At 38.0% G+C, this 18,730-nt stretch overlaps 1 pseudogene; it reads right to left on the bottom strand.

Annotated features, from left to right (window-relative positions):
• Positions 1 to 1,538: 1,538 nt before the first annotated feature.
• LOC127226853 (60S ribosomal protein L7-like) lies at positions 1,539 to 2,363 on the bottom strand (annotated as a pseudogene).
• Positions 2,364 to 18,730: the final 16,367 nt, after the last annotated feature.

Here is an 18,730-nt window from a genome sequence, read left to right as displayed (position 1 = left end):
TGGCTCCCAAAGGCTCTTATGTTTGAAACTTGGTCCCCAGTGAGTGGAACTGCTTGGGAAGGATTAGGAGGTGTGGCCTTGTTGGAAGAGCTGTGACACTGGGGACAGACTTGAGGTTTCAAAAGACTTGCAGCATCCTTCTCCCCCATCTCTGCCTTCCACCTCTCAGCTCTTCCTGCTACTGCACCTTCCACCATCATGGGCTCTAACCCTCTGAGTCCAAAGCTCACTAAATACCGATTTTTTTTTATAAGTTGCCTTGGTCATAGCATTTTGTCCCAGCAATAGAAAAATAACTCAACATTTAACTAATTAGTTTGAGCACTTACTTTTTCATATGAACTTTTAAAATCAGAAAATTTCTTCAAACAATTCTTAACTGATCGGCATAAATTTTAGTTGTTTATATTTCCACTTTCCTTCCACTCAAAAATAATTTCCAATAGCCCTTGACATTTAATCTTTGATCAATTATTTAATAATGTTTTATTTAACACTTTTCTTTTGTACTTATCTATATCTGTGAGTATGTGAATATGTTTGTGGGTGCCTTTGATTATGCCATAAAAGTTCGTGAGCTCCCCTGGACATAGAGTTAGAAGCAATGTGAGCCTCTTGATCTGATAGAACAGCAAGTATTCTTAACTGCTGAGCCATTACTCTAGCCCCTATTTTTGTTTAGCTTTCTAATATTAGTGTTTTCACCTTATTATTTTGTTATCATTTGCACATTTAATTTTATGAGCACAAAATGTACTTCAAATAATTCCAATCCTTTTAAACTTAATGGATATTTCTTTGTGATTTCACATTGCAGACAATAATGATGAATATGTTCTCTTCTATTTTGACATGCGATATTTTACCAACATTTTACGAAAGTGATTGATGATGTTGCTCAAATCATACATATATTGTCTGAATTTTTACTTGCTTTTGTCAATATTTTTCTTTTCCTTTTGTAACATAAATGTTACAATTGATGTTGTTCTATAAGTCCCCAGTGCTCTTTCTCCACACACACACCCTCCAATTTTAGATCCCCTAGTTACATCTAAAACTACTGTTACTGTAGTCTCCTGCTCATTTTTTATTTCTTTTATTGCTACTTTTAATAGTTTATATGCCACCGTTATTTGCTGAAAAGTTCTTCCTGTTCTTGTCTAGACCACTTTTCCTTGCTTATCACGCATATGTAATACAACCACTTTAGAGTTTTTTTATATTTACAACTTTTGGGTCTTGTTGTTGATGACATTTGATCTCCTTTCATCCTCATAATTTTTTGGGTTATCCTGTTTCTCTGTATATTGAGTACATTTGGGATTATATCTGGGCATTTTGAATGCTATATTATCAATCCCAAATAAATTGTGTACAAAATATTGGTTTGTTTTAACAGTCATTCACATTCTGATTCATTCTTAGTAGACTATTTCTCTAACATCAGTTTTCAGAAGACTTTTGGGGATATCTTGTTCACATTGAAACATATGGTAGTTCTTATTATAGTTTATTGTTGTTTAGATTTTTTTTTTTTTTTTTTTTGCCAAGCTGTGACTGTTTATTAACTGACCAGATTACAAAAATACCACAGGCACCTTAGTTCATCCGTCTAATAAGCCTGTTTATCTGGTCTTCCCTGTTGCCAGCATCGCCACCTTCCATAAAGTGAGTGGTCTTTTTCTTCATCCCGCCCCGTGGAGAAGACAGTTTGAAGGGCCACAGGAAGTTGTTGGCTTCCTTGAAGCGTTTCCCCACTGTGTAGATCTCATGGATCAGATCCTCAATGCAGATAATGCCGTATTTACCAAGAGATCGAGCAATCAAGAAATTGTCCATCAAGGCAATTCTCTTCTTATTGATTTTGCCATAGCCACGCTTGTAGATGTGCTCGTTTACTGACTTCAGGTTGGGGTACCCCCATGCAATGTATGGTTCCACGATCCTCAGCATGTTAATCGAAGCCTTGTTGAGCTTAACAAAAGTGCCATTGAAGATCTGACGAAGACGAGCAGCTGCAACACCTTGCGGACCTTTGGGCTCACACCATTGATACCTCGGATTCGGATGACGAATGCCAGCTTGGGTTCTGCAGGCCCGTAGAAGTTTCCGGCTTTCCTTGCCATCCTAGCCATGCGAATCTCCGTCAGGTACATCTGCCTGTATTCCTTGTGATAATGTTTTGCCTTTTCATAGATGAGCTTCCTCCGTGCCTTCCGGAGCGTCTTCAGTGCAAACTTTTTCCAGAAGCGCTTCACCTTCAGCTCCGCGAAATTCCTTCGCTTTTTCTTAAGGGTCTCTGGCACAGCAGGTACCTTCTTTTTCTTCTCCGGCGCGGCCTCCATGGCTCCTTCCAGTCGGGGGGGGGGGGGAGGAGAGAGCTAGATTTTTCTTTTTAATAAAGAACTCAGTGGTTTGTTTAAGGCAAAAGCAGATTTAAAATGGCAATTTTTCTGACTACTTTCCATTATTGATTTCCCCACTCTGTTGATAAGATTCCTTATTGCCAGTTTTCATGTTAGAAATATGGCAAGTCCGGCTGGGGTATAGCTCAATTGGTAGGCAGCTTGCCTAACATGAACAAAGCCTTAGTCCAATCCTTAGTACTCCATAAGTCATGTACAGTGGTGCATGAATGTGTGATGCTGTGCTCTCATCATATAAGAGGTCTGGAGACAGGAAGATCAAGAGTTCAAGGTCATTCTCAGGATGTATCTGCAAATTGTCCTCTTATTTCCACAAGTGCACTGTGGAATGTACTACCCTTCTTCACAGACAGAAAGGAAAGAGAAGGAAGGGAAGGGAGAGCAGAAAGGAAGGAAATGGAAGAGGGAGAGGAGGCAGAGGAGAAGAGAGGTGAGGAGAAGGGCAAGTCAGAGACTCCCTACACTGACTTCCGGAGTCGGCCTTTGCCTCAGTGATAAGCAGAAGGGGCTCTGAAAGGCTGACGTTTTGTCAGTGTTACAGACTTCAGTCCCACAGTGTTTGCTCATACTAAGCTGATGGGGAAAGAAGGGTTGCCACTGTGTTATTGATACCCAGGAAAAGCAGGAAAAGCAGACAGCTCTCTTCTTGGTATTTGACAATATATACTGATGAAGGAGGCAGGTATTGAAAATGTAAACACAAAACCTAAATGGTAGACTTCAGCCAGAGTATCCTTTTAGTCCAGAGGCCTCTAAACCAGTCTACTTGTATTTATACTGCTTACTGTTATGATGTATGCTAATTATTTGGGAGAGAGAAGGTCTCTTCAGAGGTTAGAAATGAGAAACAGTAGAATATGTTTTTTCCACTGTGTTTCATTCAAAAGTCACAGCTTTGTAAAATTCTAAAATATGGATAGGAGAGAGGAAAGATTCTCTCATTGGAGTATGTATATCTGAGCATGTATGTATTACAGACCACGTTTGAAAAATTAATGTCAAAATAAATGTTAAAGTAAAACGAGGCCAGCACAGGACACTTTTCTTTAGCCCTTTCATGGCTTGAGGACATAAGCTGCCTGGGAACATGCCACCTCTTTCTTGCTTGCCCAAGGAAGACTCCATCTCTCTAAGCTATATGACAGTTTGAGGCCTTGTTCCCACAAGAATTACATATGGTCCAACACTTACTATAACTTGGTTGGTGAATCTCAGCAACTCCAGAGTTTAGTTCACAGAGCTCATTTACAGACAGAAGCATATTGTTCAACTCATAAGTTACTCTGACTACTTTGTTTTCCCAAGATATATTCCTTCATCCTATTGATTAGTTTGTTGCCCCCAGAAGGAAATAGAGTAAATTGTAGAGCCCTTTTAAAAACTCTAAACAAATGTTAATTAATTCACAGAAATTACCAGCTTTAAATGACAGGGCCTACTACCTGGCTACTTATTGCATGAGCATATAACTTATCTTTTTGTCTCCAGTGCTTAGCATGTTACCAAGCTCAATGAACACATATTCAATGTCCAGTAACTGATGGTCACATAAACAATAGATTCAATTAATAGAAGAATCACAATGCATATAGTGTCAGACATATAATTCTTTTTACTTTAATAGTGGTATTTCAATTTTCAGTCCTATGTTCTGCTTCCAGTCAAGGCTGTGAAACCAATACTCCTCCTAGGTTTCTCCCTTTGTTTATTCTCTCTGCCTATCTTTTCTCCTGCCTCACTATTGGCTGTTCAGCTCTTTATTAGACCGTCAGGTGTTTTTGACAGGCAAAGAATCACAGCTTCACAGAGTTAAACTAATGCAACATAAAAGAATGCAACACATCTTTGCTCATTAAAACAAATGTTCCATGGTGTAAACGAATGGAACACATCTTAAAATAATATTCTACAGCATACCACATACATAGAGAAGTCATGGCATTTCAAATGTAACAACTTACATCTTTCAATAAAATTTCTTTTCATTTAAATACCTTCATGCCTAGTCGTGTGTGTGTGTGTGTGTGTGTGTGTGTGTGTGTGTGTGTGTGTGGTTACTGCAAAAAGCAGTGACTTTTCTCTTCTTCCACCAAAGTCTAAAGAAGTGTGCAGAAAAGATTAGGCTGAAGTCATTAACTGAACTAATTCTCAATCCTAAAAATTTAGTTATTTCACAAATGAACATAAGAGATCTAAGTTATTGATGAATTACTTTTTGAAGATGTATTGAAAAAAGTTAAACTGAAAAAAAAAAAAAAACTGTGAGCCAGAGACTGAAAACACACACAAGCATTTTAAATACAGAAATGCTTTGCTGTCCATGTACCATATGCATGGTACATGTATTCTGCATGTATTGTGTCTATGGCAAAAGTTCTCAAATTTCAGAATACAATGTCACACATATGCAGAAGGAACAGTGTCTAGAAATTACAATTCCTAAAGCTGAGACTAATCCCACTGAGAAGGATCTTTGTGATTGAAACCTAAACAAAATTATTTTAAAAAGTCTCTTTTTTTCCAACAATGCTGAGACTCACAAAGTTTGCAAAAAAAAAAAAAAAAAAAAAAAAAAAAAAAACTGGATACTTGACTCTCAGTACCAAAAGGTCAGACAACAACAGATACATGCAAACACATCTCAGTTAATTGGAAAATATCTCCATTCAGCATGACTATTCATATTGTATTCATTTTCTGTTATTTAAATATCTAAATTGTGTAGTTTACACAATTTAGAAGTATGTTTTTTAACAACTTTTCCTAGAACAAAACAAAATATAAAAACCATAATTATAGTACAGATTGGTTCTGATTAAGTATATGGGTCCTTTCATTTTTTTATTTATTTATTTATTTTTATTTTACATAAAGATCCCAGTTCCCTCTCCCTTTCTCCCTCCCTCCCTCCCTCTTAGCCTCTCTACCCCCTCACATGCACCCTGACCACCCTCCCTTCCCCTCCCCCCACTCCAATTCCACATGTAGGGCAATGCCATCCAGGTGGGGTCATGTAGATCTGTCAAGTCATTTGAAGTAGGGACTAGGACTTCTCTCCTGTCTCTAGGTTAAGGCAGTTATCCCTCCATGGGGGATGTGTCCCCAAGGTCCTTTTGTGCACCAGGAATACATCCTGGCTCAACTGTCTCAGGTCCCTTGGACTGCTCAGTCCTTCTGGCTGAGACCCATATTCAGGGGGGGCCTGAGTCAGTCCCATGCTGGATTCCCAGCTCTCAGTCTGGGGGCCCGTTAGCTCCTCCTTGTTCAGGTCAGCTGTCTCTATGTGTTTCTGCAACCTGGTCTTGTCCTCTCTCTCTCTCTGCATCTGGATTCTAGTTCGACTCAGTGTTTAGTTATGGGTGTATGCAGCAGGTACTAGAGGAGGGCTCCATGATGTTGCATAAGTTAGTTGTTGATCTCACTATCCGGGAAGGGCATTTATGGTAGCCTTTCCACAGTTGCTCAAATTGTTAGTTGGCAGCAGTCTTGTAGGTCTCTAGACCCTTCTTTAGGTTTAGTTGTTTTTTTTTCAAACCAATAATGGCTCCCTCTTTTATGTTCTCTCTCTCTCTCTCTTACTCACTCTCTCTCTCTCTTCTGTCTTCTATTCCTACCCTGACTCAATCTTCCTAGTCCCACGTGCTTCCCTCTCCTCCCCTTCTCTTTCTCCTACTTCTCTCTTCATTCACTGCTCCCCCTTCCCATGTGCTCTGGGGGATTTGTCCCTTCCCCATTCTGTGAGGGACTTTATATGAATCTCTTAGAATATACCTTGTATCTTAGTTCCTCTGATGGTATGAATTATAGGCTTCTGATCCTTTGCTCTAGGTCTAAAATCCATATATAAGTGAGTATCTACACAATGGAATACTACTACCCAGAAAAAAATAATGGAATCTTAAAATTCGCAGGCAAGAGGATGGCACTTGAAGAAATCATCCTGAATGAGGTAACCCAGTCACAAAAAGAGGAACATGGTATGGGTCCTTTCTTACACGCATATCTTTGTCTTTTCTGTCAGTTACAAAAACCACAATCCATCCTGTCAATATATTTTCTGGGGTGTAGGTATTTGTATATATGTTTTGAACACACAGACCTTCAAATAGATTGGTAATTAGACAATTATAAAGTTCTTTTTATCACATAGCCTGTTTGGATTTTGCATCTCATTGCTAAAACTCAAGAGAAAAAAATTTGTGTCAAAATCATTAGAAAAATACTAAAATATTTCATGCACACTTTCTTTAAAAAATCTTTAATACCTCTATCAATATGTGTCAATCATCACATGTTGTTAATCTTTTTGACTTTTTAAATATAATTCCTCTGTCTTTGTTGAAATCTTTTATTCTGTTACCTTTAGTATCTTCTACACAACTGCACATTTCTGAAATTAAAATTTCCACTTGATTTGTCTTCATCCCTTCAATTACCAAAGTTGCTTCTACAATTTACAAAATTTCTCAAATTCCAAACTTTCTTGTCATTTGCTCCATCAAAACACTCACCTGAATGCTTTTCCGATGATTTTATTGTATGTTTATTTCTGCCAGGCAAACAGTTTCCGAATGTCTAACAATAAATTACTACCTGTCTAAAGAACTCATGCTGTTTGAAGGGTTTTCCTTGGCTCAGCTACTTGAAAAAAAAATGAAATAGGCTCATTAACAGTCTTCATAAAAGAAAGCAGCATATATTCTGTAAAACTCAACTGTTGATATGGTCTGTGTCAGGTTATTGACAAACGTTATCTTGTGATGGATTTCCTGAAAACACTGGGATTCATTCAAACACAGAAGTGGCATTTATAATAGAGAGTGAATTAAACTTGAAAAAGAAAAATTAAGCACGGATTCAAAATAACCCCTTCTTGTATGTATCCAAATAAAATATTAAGAGCAGTCAGTTCCAAGCTGTGGGTTAGAGAGCTCCCACAACTCACAGAAAATACGCAGTTTTCAGCCCCATGAACATGAATTGCCATTACTACAAGAAGATGAAACAAAACTATAGGTCATTTCTGTCTCTCCTTGCTACCAGCAAGAGGATCCTGACTGCAGACACACTTGCACAGTCTCTGTGTCCTACAGTATGGAACAGTGCGGTGCTAAGATTTAACTGCCATTGGGGGAAGTGCCTTGGATCCCGAACATGATGTAGTTTGGACTCCGTACACGATCTGCTGCCTATCAATGGGGCAGAAATCCTGAAATGGACCTTGCAGTCCCGTGATCCTCTTCTACAGCTCTTCCTCAGTTTTACAAGGAAATGAGCCCACAGCTCCAACCTAAGCATCCACGTAAGAAGTTAAAACCCCCACCCGCCATTGAGTATTCCCATATCGTGAGTTCTAACAGTTTGCATAGAGCTACCAATGACTCCTAGTCCTGACATAGTGCACAGACATAGGAACATTCAGTTGTCATAAGTATATAACCATTTAATTATCCTTGTTAGTCATGAGGAAACTAAATTATAAAACAAAGAGTGTGAATGAAACACATGAGGTTAGTTTAAATTGCGTGATTATGGAAAATCAGCGACAAAGTACTTCTCAGAGGGTAGTAAAGTCAGGACTAGCCTTGTTGATAGTCCTGCCAAGGCAGTCTGCTTGCCAAATTAACATTCCACCATGAAGGGAGAAGAATTGCCCCATTCAATCACAGCTTGACTTTGATAGTATGCTATGCATAAAGGAAACCATCTGAAAGTGATAAATATATTTGGGGGAAAAATGTATTGTTTACATTCTCTTTTCCCACTCCAGATCCTGAACAGAAAAAGGAAGGACATGGCTTTGGGGGAAGCTATCAATTATTTTGCCTCATTATACAATCAATAGCAATAGCAGTTCAGTCTTGAATAAAACACATGAAGCCAAAGAGAATGCAAAGTACTCTGGGCCAGCTGGTCAGTTTTAGTAGAGGTCCACACAAAGTATTAAAATAGAACATTTATAAAACCATTTGAATGCCTCTCCTTTGAGACAGAGGCCCAAGCTTCTGGCACTTGGTTTGCTGTCTACTTTTCTCAGCCTAGCTATCATCTCCCTTGAAAAGAAACTACAGTCAGTATTTCTATTTCACCTGAGAGGTTAAATAGATATTTATTCACAAAATATTGATACATATGTGAGGTATAGATTTTTTTTTTTTTATGATTTTCAATTTGGTGGGTCAGGTTCAGGGTGGTTTTGTTTTGTTTTGTTTATTTGAGCCTCTGGCCATCCTGGAAAACTGTTCAGACACAGAAGCAGAAAACAAAACAAAACAAGAAAACACCTAGCTGTAAACACAATGTATGCTGTCAAAGGAGCCACAGCTTGAGGTCCTTGGTTATTCAGACTGTCCTCATCCATAGACTTCAAAAGGCAAGGCAAAGGTCCCTAAGCCCAGTCTTTAAACTGTTGACACTTAGCTCTTCCTACCAAAGTAGTTCAGTCAGCTAACTGCCCAGATCCTCATTCTATTCATGGCACCTTTTAGATCTCATTGACTCATCTCTTCCCAAATCTCCCTTGAAGCATTTCATCCTTAAACTGGGTCTCTTTTAGAAAGTACTTCCCATACCTCACAACGCCCTTGACTTGGTAGGGAACTGAATTAAAGTTCTTCTAAATGCTACTGGGAAATGTGGAATTTGTGGTGGCAGATTGAATTTTCCACACTATCCCATTATGTGCCTATCTTATATAATATGGAAGCATTCCCATAGGGAAGCAAGTCAGTAAATGGGACTTTTCTTGAATTTGGGTGAACTTTGACCATGGTTCTTGGTCCTTTCTCAGATTCCATTATGAGACTTTGCTTTCACACCGGGTCTCTGATAAGCTCATTCTTGGAAATGTGATCAGAGAATCCCACATAGTCCATAGTGGGTCATCTATAGACAGAAACTGGGGACCTTGGTCCATGCATAGGCAAGATGAGCTTGCAGCTAAGAACTGGCACCTATGTACCAATTCTGTGAGTGGGACATCTTGAAGGGGAAAGTTCTAGTCAAAAATTGAACCACTTTTTCAGATGACCATGGAGTACAGATGAGACCTTACTGAACACACCAACAAAATTATAGGTGCTTATACAACATGGGTACATAGTTATCATGGCTCTGAGCTGTTGAGTTTTCAGGCTGATTGCTATGTAGCCTTTAACAAAACTTAGGTAGATATTTTGTGACATCTATATTTCGACTCTGTATTTATGTTTATGCTAGTGAGTACATGGATACATTTTAAAGCACAAACTGGGGATATTAATGATAAAGCTCTGCTTATTTTTTCTTTTCTTTATTATTTATTATTTTTTCCTACTTTACATATCGATCCCAGTTTCCTCTCCCTCCCTCCCATCTGATTCCCCACCCACTCCACAGAGAGGGTGAGTCCTTCCAGGAGGGATCATCAAAATCTATCAAGTTATATGGAGTAGGGTCTAGGCCCTCCTTCCTGTCTCTAGGCTAAGGGAGTATCCCTCCATGGGGAATGTGCTCCCAAAGTCCTTTCATGCACCAGAGATACAACCTGGTTCCACTGTCAGAGGTCCCAAGCCTTCTAACTGAGACCCATGTTCAGAGGGTCTAAGTTGGTCCAATGCTAGTTTCCCAGCTACCAGTCTGGGGGGGTCCATGAGCTCCCCATTGTTCAGGTCAGCTGTCTCTGTGGCTTTCTGTAGTCTGGTCTTGACCCCTTCGCTTATCACTCCTCTCTCTCTGCAACTGGATTCCAGGAGTTCGGCTCAGTGTTAAGCTGTGGGTGTCTGCTTCTGTTTCCAACTGCTACTACTTGAAGGATCTAGGATGGTATATATGTTAATTATCAATCTCAATGTCAGGGAAGGGCATTTAAGGTACCCTCTCCACTGTTGCTCAGATTGTTCATTAGGGTCATTCTTAATGGTCTCTGGACATTTCTCTAGAATCAGTTTTCTCTTCATATCTATAATGGCTCCCTCTATTATGGTATCTCTTTTCTTGCTCTCTATTCATCCCCTGACTCAATATTCCTGGTCCCACATGTTCTCTCCTCCTCCCCTTCTCTTTATCCTAACTCTCTCTCCACTCACTGCCCCCCCACTCCCAATATGCTCAGAGATCTTGTCCCTTTCCCCTTCTGTGAGGGACCTTGTATGAGTCTCTTAGGTTCTACTTGCATCCTAGTTTCTCTGGCGGTGTGAATTATAGGCTTCTGATCCTTTACTCTATGTCTAAAATCAATATATGAGTGAGTACATACCATGTTCTTCTTTTTGTGACTGGGTTACCTCAATCTGGATAGTTTCTTCAAGTTCCATCCATTTGCCTGTGGATTTCAAGATTCCATTGTTTTTTTTTTTTTTTTTTTTCCCACTGAGTAGTATTCCATTGTGTAAATCTTCTTTATGCATTCTTCAGTTGAGAGGCATCTAGGTTGCTTCCAGGTCCTTGTTTTTTACAAACAAGTTGTTACAATGAACATAGTTGAACTGCTTCTTTTAATTACTGAATCTAGCAGTTCTGAATCTATTATCTGAATTTAACCTACCATGGCCCCATCCCACCCTATCAAACTGGTGAAAGATTTGGTTCAATTCCTTTGAGAATTCTCCCCTAGTATGCCATGGTCTAAGATCTGTCTTCTGTGCTATCTAAAAGATGTCAGAAACTATCTAATAGCTTTTGAAGATGAAACAAGCTATTCCCATGAGCAGTATATCTAATTTTATACATACTAGAACTCTTCATTATACGTTGAAATGACAGACATTTACTGAAACATTATTATATACTCATTGTACTTTGCACTATGCTAAGCATTAAGTAAAAATAGATGAATTAGACTCCTAGATAATTTTTATAGGTGTTAAGAACATGCCCCATAGCTGTAGAATCTTTGGATCTCTGTATACAGATATAACCACATAATCTCTTGAAGTTTAATGATTTAACAAACTTTGAGCCATGCTCAGAGTAGCAAGGCTTTGAGCTTTAACACTCCAAGCAAGGCTTCCCAGGTGCCTCTCAGAAATTTCTAATTTAAAACCCTATTACCAGCCAGATAGATGGTAGTAGTGTATGCCTTTAATCCCAGCACTTGGGAGGCAGAGGCAGGTGGATCTCTGTGAGTTCTAGGTCAGCCTGGTCTATAGAGCTACACAGAGAAACCCTGTCTTTAAAAACAAAACAAAACAAAAACCCATTACCTTTCTACACACAAATTAATATTGCAACAAACACCAAGTCCTTATGGAAGTGACAAGATGAATATTTATTGGTTCTCATTCTCTATGCCAAGTTCTATTATGTTTTTTAAAATGTATTAGTATCTTAGTTCTCAACAAAACCCTATAATATAGGTATTGATATTATTTTTTCAGATGATCAAACTAAAGCACTGATAAGGTTTTTCTGTCCAAAATAGTTATGAATTGATTTCGACAGGCCAAGAATTAAACCCAGAAGCAGTTTGCTGAGACACTGCTCAATGCTAATCTATATAGCTCTGTTACTGTGGTGCTTTATATTGATTATCAGCCTAATAGACTTGAGAATCACCATGGAAACAAACCTTTGGGCATATCTTGGAGGAAGTTTCTAGATTAGATTAATTGATGGAAGTACAACCCTAAATATGCATACCACTATTCTATAGGCTAGAGTTCCTAGACAGACTGAAAAACAGAAAGCAAGATAAGCAGAACACTCATCTCTTTTGGCTTCTTGACTGAACACATTATAACAAGCCACCTCAAAGCTCCTCCTACCATGATTCCTCTGAAATGATGGACCATGCACTTGAACTGTGAGCCAGAATAGACCCCTGTTTCTATACATTGCCACTGTCTGATATTTTATCCCAACAAAGCATAAAGTAATTTATATAGTTATGGAAAAATTAGTAATGTGGAATGTGAAACCATGCCAAGGAACTTCCCACATTCTTCCCAATATACTATGTGTGTACAAATAGGCTCTGTCTTAGTTACTATTCTCTTGTTGTGAAGAGACACCATGCCCAAGCCAGCTTACAAAAGAAGGCATGTAGCTGAAGTTTGTTTGCGGTTTCAGTGCCTCATGGCACTGAGCACAGAGGCAGGCTGGCCTAGTGCTAGAGCAGTAGCTGACAGTTCACATTTGATCAGTAAGTTGCAAGCCCAGAGACAGAGGAGGGAAAGTGGTAGGAAAGAAGGGGCAAAAAAAGTATAACTACCAAGGACATATGCTCTGGGACCTACTTCCTCCAGCTAGGATCCCCCTTCTAAAGCCTCTAGCACCTTCTAACTGGAGATAGATATCCAATCTGGGAGTTTATAGAGGATATTTTATATTCAAGCATTAACAATATATGAGTCATGCCTAAATCACTGTTTCATTAATAATCATTGCCATTATGAGGCATTGTTATGTGTGGGATTTGCCCTATGACTCAAGAGAGTAGAAGCAAAAGGAATCCAAAGCCACCACTTCGTTAACAGCTATCAAGTAAGTTGCCTTTGCAATTAAGATTCCTTGGAAAATGCTAATGACTTATTAGAGAAAAAATGCTGTAGAAATCACAGCAATTTAGAACCAGATAAGTAGTCATTCAGTACAACAAATCAAGGACGAAAGCCCAGGTAATACTGATTTCACAGGTTCTAACAATGAATATATTTTCACTTGTCAAATCCTGAAATGAAAATATGCTTCAGAACATACAAATTAGAAATAATTAGATGTTTACTTTATTGCATGTGATGTGCCTATATACAACTGTAAAATAAAGATAGGCTGGAGTACGTTGGTCTTATATAACATTCAATGAAGATAAATTTTGGTTTATAAGAAGTCAATAGGGTAAAAGGGAGGGAGGGAGGGAAGATGGGAGGGAGGGAGGGAAGGAGGGAGGGGTGAGGGAACTGGGATCTACATGTAAAATAATAAATTAAATTAAAAAAATGCTTTGACCAAAATTTAAGTTCAAGGACAAGTTACTGGGGAAAAGGATTTCTATTTTTGTTTCCACAGAAAATGAAAAGATGTGGATTCCTTCCAGACTAATGTGGTTTGATCAAGCCAGACTGCCTGAAACAGAGTACTAGGTGATCCTACATTCAAAACAGCTGGACAAAGAAGCCTTACAGACTACAGTCAGGATTTCTGCATCTTCTTAGAATCCCCAATGACAGCGCCCCTTACCAACAGGAAGTAGTTTGGAAAGAACGACGCCCAAATTCCCAAATATTGTCTATAAATGTTTGTTTTCATTTAAATGGACTTGGTTATACAAAATAAATAAATAAATAACCAAAAAACAAAAAAAGTTAAAAAAAAAACTCATGTTTTTAAAGTAAACCAAAAAAAAAAAAAAAAAAAAAAAAGTCAATAGGCATTCTAATTTTAAAGGCTTTCCACTCTGAAAAATAGGCACTGGACACTTTCAGAGATATTATTATCTAAAATCTACTTTTTAAATATAAGAAAACCTAGTATTAACTAATTCATATTGAGTTCCACAGTACTAAATGACAAAAATGAATTCTAGTATTTAAATATTTTGACTTTTACATCTAGACTCAGGACCATATTTCAAAAATGCTTACACAGTTATGTAAGATTTTGAAATAGAGGACTAATGGTTACATACAGATACATACAGACATTTGCCTCATGATTTCAGCTTAGAAAATAAGATCAAAATTCAATTGAGATGAATGGTAGCATTTAGAGAAATAGCAATGGAAAAAAATCTGACTTTGTAAACCTATTATCTCTGTGTACAATTTTAGGCAGAGATCCTAAGTGAGCATTGTAACCCACATGGGGACTTTAGTACTGACTGCTGTCTGAAATCTGTTTTTGTGTTTTACATTTACAGGCATTATAATTCTGCTTTCTGTCAAGGAAAGTTATGGATCATTCTTAAAGTAATTTTGAAAAATCCCAGTTACTATTCCATGCCTCTTCTATGAATGGGTTCACTGTCTCATTCATCAAAGGGTTACCATCACAGTGGTCCCCTACTGAGCATCCCTACAAGAATCCTAACATCAGGACAGTGAATGCACTGAAGAAAAGTCAAGTTCATATTAGTAACAATTTGTAAATGGATTTCAGAGCTTTGAATTTTTCAAAAATTATGTAACTTGTAAGAATTCTACCATCTATTGTAAGATTTCCCTTTCATGTACATCAGTGTGATTCCTATCAAAAGAGCCAGCCCTATTTCAGGGCTTAGCCCTATTTCAGGACAGATAAAAAGGCACAGGTGTAGAAAAAAAAAGAAAGAAAGAAAGAGAGAGAGAGAGAGAGAGAGAGAGAGAGAGAGAGAGAGAGAGAGAGAAAGAAAGGAAGGAAGAACAAAAGATTTGTTTGTTTTTTCTTTGATGATAAAAAAGAAAGATGGAATGTAAGTCTGTCTCTACTTCAGCTCTGTGAACTAAGTTAACCACTCTGGTGTCTATTACAAAGGTACCATTGAGCGGTATAGCCAGTAGAAATAGTTCAAAAATCTCCATGAGTCTACTTTAGCTGTCCTCCTGTCCTGTATCTTCAAAAAGGAAGAACAACATTCCTTGACCACAGGGCCCAGTGGTTTTTTTTTTTTTTTTTTTTGTCCTCTTCTTTTGTCTTGAAAGAGGCCTTGTCAAACCAGAATGAAAAGAAAGTTTTAAGCGTGAGAAAATTCAAATTTCCCATTTAAAGTCTGGAGTTCATCAGCTGGCGTGTGCAGCCCTTACCCAGGGGTCACTCGGTTATACAACAGAACCCTTCTGTCTCCCTGTTCCCCAACTGCAGCTCTTCACCTGAAAAGCATTCACAATCTCTGAAGTTGATTAGCCAATTCATCTTGGCTGTGCTTTGTCGTGTGACCATGTCCAGCTCCAGTCCCTGCTTTGATTATGCCCTATGTCCCTCTGCTTGATTAATTTAGTTATGTCATTTCTTGGTTTAATTGATAACAATGATGAAAAATTTGTTTGTATTGCTCTGTAATTTCTTTTATCAAACTCATAAAAGCTAACTGTGCTATTATTTACAAGCCAGTGTACAATTTTCATCCAAAGAAATAGTCTTTTTTAACTGGATTTCTATTATTTATGCGAAGACTAAAATTTAATTTTTGGCTTTTGAGAAATTGCTTGTTCTTTGTGTTACAGTTATAGTAAAAGTGGAGAATTTATAATGTAATATTTAGAGATAGAATGGAATGAACATAGGCTTTTAGGGACCAGACAAATCTGGGTTTAAATTCTACTACATCAGGACTTGTAAATCTTGGGACCTTTCACAGATAAATGATCTCATTTGTGAAACAAAACTACTAATACTAATCCATGCTAGTTGCTCAAAGATTATAGGCACACCTTGAGAGTAAAATATTCACTCCAGTGTCAATTACTATTTGTTTTAGCCTTGCCAATAACCAGCTACAGTGGGAAAGCTTACATTTAATTTCTCTGTTTAGATTCTGTGATAATCAAGAGGTCGGTATTTTCCACTCTATGCTGAAACCCAGTTAGTAAATAAAAACCCTCAATTTATCTTTCTATTATTGTTTTGCCTTAGCCAGTGGTTTTTCACGTTAATTTTTTTCCCCCTGGAGGAGTAATGATGATGTCAGCTGTACTCTGGATAGTAATAGTAATGTGAAGATGATGTAACAACAAAAAGTGGTCAGGCAGAAAAGTTCAATTTAGGATGCTAGGACAAGAAGTAGATTTAAGCATGTCAGTTAAGGATTAAAACCATAGGCCAGTTAAATAGTCTGGTTAAAAAAAATCGAATTCTGATTGGTTATCAGATGAAATGTGTACACTCAGGAAAGTCATGGAAAAGTCTGTGTTGACTTGTTTAATTTCAGCTTAATCAGCTCAGCTGTGAGTACGGAAATACCTGCCAGCTGCCTAGACCTAAGTCTTTGATTTCTACTCAAAGAAATGAACTGAATAAGTTAATTGTGTGCACCTCCATACTTGTCCATTATTTCTATTTGCAACACATTACCATTATCTGCTTATCAGCACTGTAGGAGAAACAATCAAAATAAATTGCTGGTAAATTTTACCTCTCATCATGACAATCAATTTTATTTTTTTTTCAACTTTGCTCCTCTTTCTTCTACTCCTTCTCCCCTCATCTTCCTTCATCATTTTCCTTTTATTTCCCCCTCCTCTCTCCCCTCTTCCTTCCTTAATAATTCAAACCACAAAGACAGCAAAATCTAAACCTTGTCACTATACATATTTTCATTGACAAATGTGTCAGAGATGCCAATTCTCTTCTTCCACTTCTTGAGCAAAAGCATCTAGACACACGAACAAAGCAACTTCAAAACTGAGTTTGTCTACGTTTTCCTTGTCTGGAATTACCTTCAAACTTTTGAGTAGATTATGTGACTTTATGTAAAATAGTAGTGTAGACTGACTAGAGAGGGCTAAGCAAACAATGAATGGTTTTTCTATTATAAATATCCTAAACAATCATAATAAGATAATATTAATAACATAACTAACGTGTATCTTCTCTTGAAGTCTCTTAATTACTTCTCTAGACTTTTCTATTGGCTGTTTCAGTCAGTGATCTTCAGAAAAAATGTCAGGCTGTTCTTGGCCTAGGCTATTGAAGGAGAGGGAGAGAAAAAGGAAAGGAGAGAGAGTTAAATTGCGCATGACCCATGGTTTATTGGGTCTTTCCAATAAGGATCTCTGAAGAAGGAGGAAAAACCTGCTCATACATACAGTATCTTTAGGAAAAGTTCCATTATTACTTAGTCATTTACAAATACAACTATCTAACTTATTTGGAAACTAACTTTCAAACAAATTAATTGACTGTTCTTGGGGAGGAGGGGGAGAAACAAATGAGTTTCTGTATTTATTTATTTTCTGGCTCTTGTCTAGATAAAACATGTCATTTCCCTTTCCCCCCAATTTTTGGCTATGAGTAATTCTATGGTTAGAAAACAGAAAGCATGTAGTTCATATGCTGAGAGGTGGGCAGTACAAAGTTCAGTGGTCAAAGGTTCAAATGCTGCCAGAAATACACAGAAACTGAGATGGGTTAGTCAGTTACTCTTACTCTGACACTCATTAATAATGAAAACATCTGAATATTGAAGTGAATATTAAGTGTCCCAACCTCTTAGTGAAATTTTTATAAACTGAGATTGTCCTGAGATTCCCCACCCTGAGAACTCTGCCTTGTTTTAATTTTTCCCAAATGTAAGGTTAGTTGTAGCACTTAGCAAATATTTGTTGGCTTCATTTTGATCTCCCAGCAAGAAGAGCTCCTGGGCTCAAGAGGTAGCTGTATCAATGAAGTGTTCATTGTGCAAACAGGAGGTTCTGAGTTCTATTCCCAGTACCCTCGTTTAAAAAATGCCAGGAGTAACAATTCATGCCTATAATTGTGGCTGGTGAAGTGCAGCAGGAAGATCCTTTTGGATTGCTGTCTGATCGGTATAGAAAGATTAAAGAGCACCAGGTTCATCCAGAAATCATGTCTCAAAAATAAGGTAAAGAGTAATTGAAGAAAACAGAGTGTTGACCTCTGGCAAAGCATCCAGGTGAAAGTACATGCCACATCCCCACCCCCACAAACAAGTTCCTACTTTCTCTCAAACAATGCCAAGCACAGAGACAGATACCTACAAAACTTATTCTGATCTAGTGGGATCAACCTTATGCATATAAGATGCTATACAACTCTTTTTTTTCCTGAGAAAGTTATCAAGGCTCTTGAAAATTAATATTACGTATAACAAGTCCAGATAGTGAAGAGGGACAGTGAGAAAAAACTGACAATTGTTTAAAGAAGAATGGTAACCTCTAGAAATGACATGCCATTTGTTCTGCAAAAGTATGTGGCACTGGGGACTGAGAAACAGAGTTGAACTTAGACGGTGGGATCAAATCGAATTGTAGAGGACCTGTGTTGTGATCTGGCTGGGAGAGCAGGCACATGATCAGATGGGTTTTACTAAGACAGTTCCAGCTCAGTTATGGGTATTGAGTTAGAACAAATGCAGGCACAGGAGGAGCTGGTAATAGGCAGGAGAAGCATGCTGCAGGACTAACTCAGACCAATGTCTAGTACAGTAGAGAAGTAAGGCTGAGTTCTAGAGGGCTGGAGTGTTTGTGCTGACTTTTTCACCTCCTTGAGTGACTCTGGATGGTGTTCACATGTTCACAGCCTCTATAGTGACTTTGGGGGATGGGTCAAATTTGATTTTATACTGTCTCTCTTAAAATACAGAGCTTTTTTCTTCCCAAAATATTTCAAAACACTTCCAAGTTTGCAGTTCAAATTCATTATAAAAATTTCATTCCTCATCATTAATA

The sequence above is a fragment of the Phodopus roborovskii genome, unplaced genomic scaffold (assembly GCF_943737965.1).
Source record: "Phodopus roborovskii unplaced genomic scaffold, PHOROB, whole genome shotgun sequence".
NCBI classification, from domain to species: Eukaryota; Metazoa; Chordata; class Mammalia; order Rodentia; family Cricetidae; genus Phodopus; species Phodopus roborovskii.
Note: the sequence above shows the minus strand (reverse complement) of the source record. Positions and strands in the feature narration are given on the sequence as shown.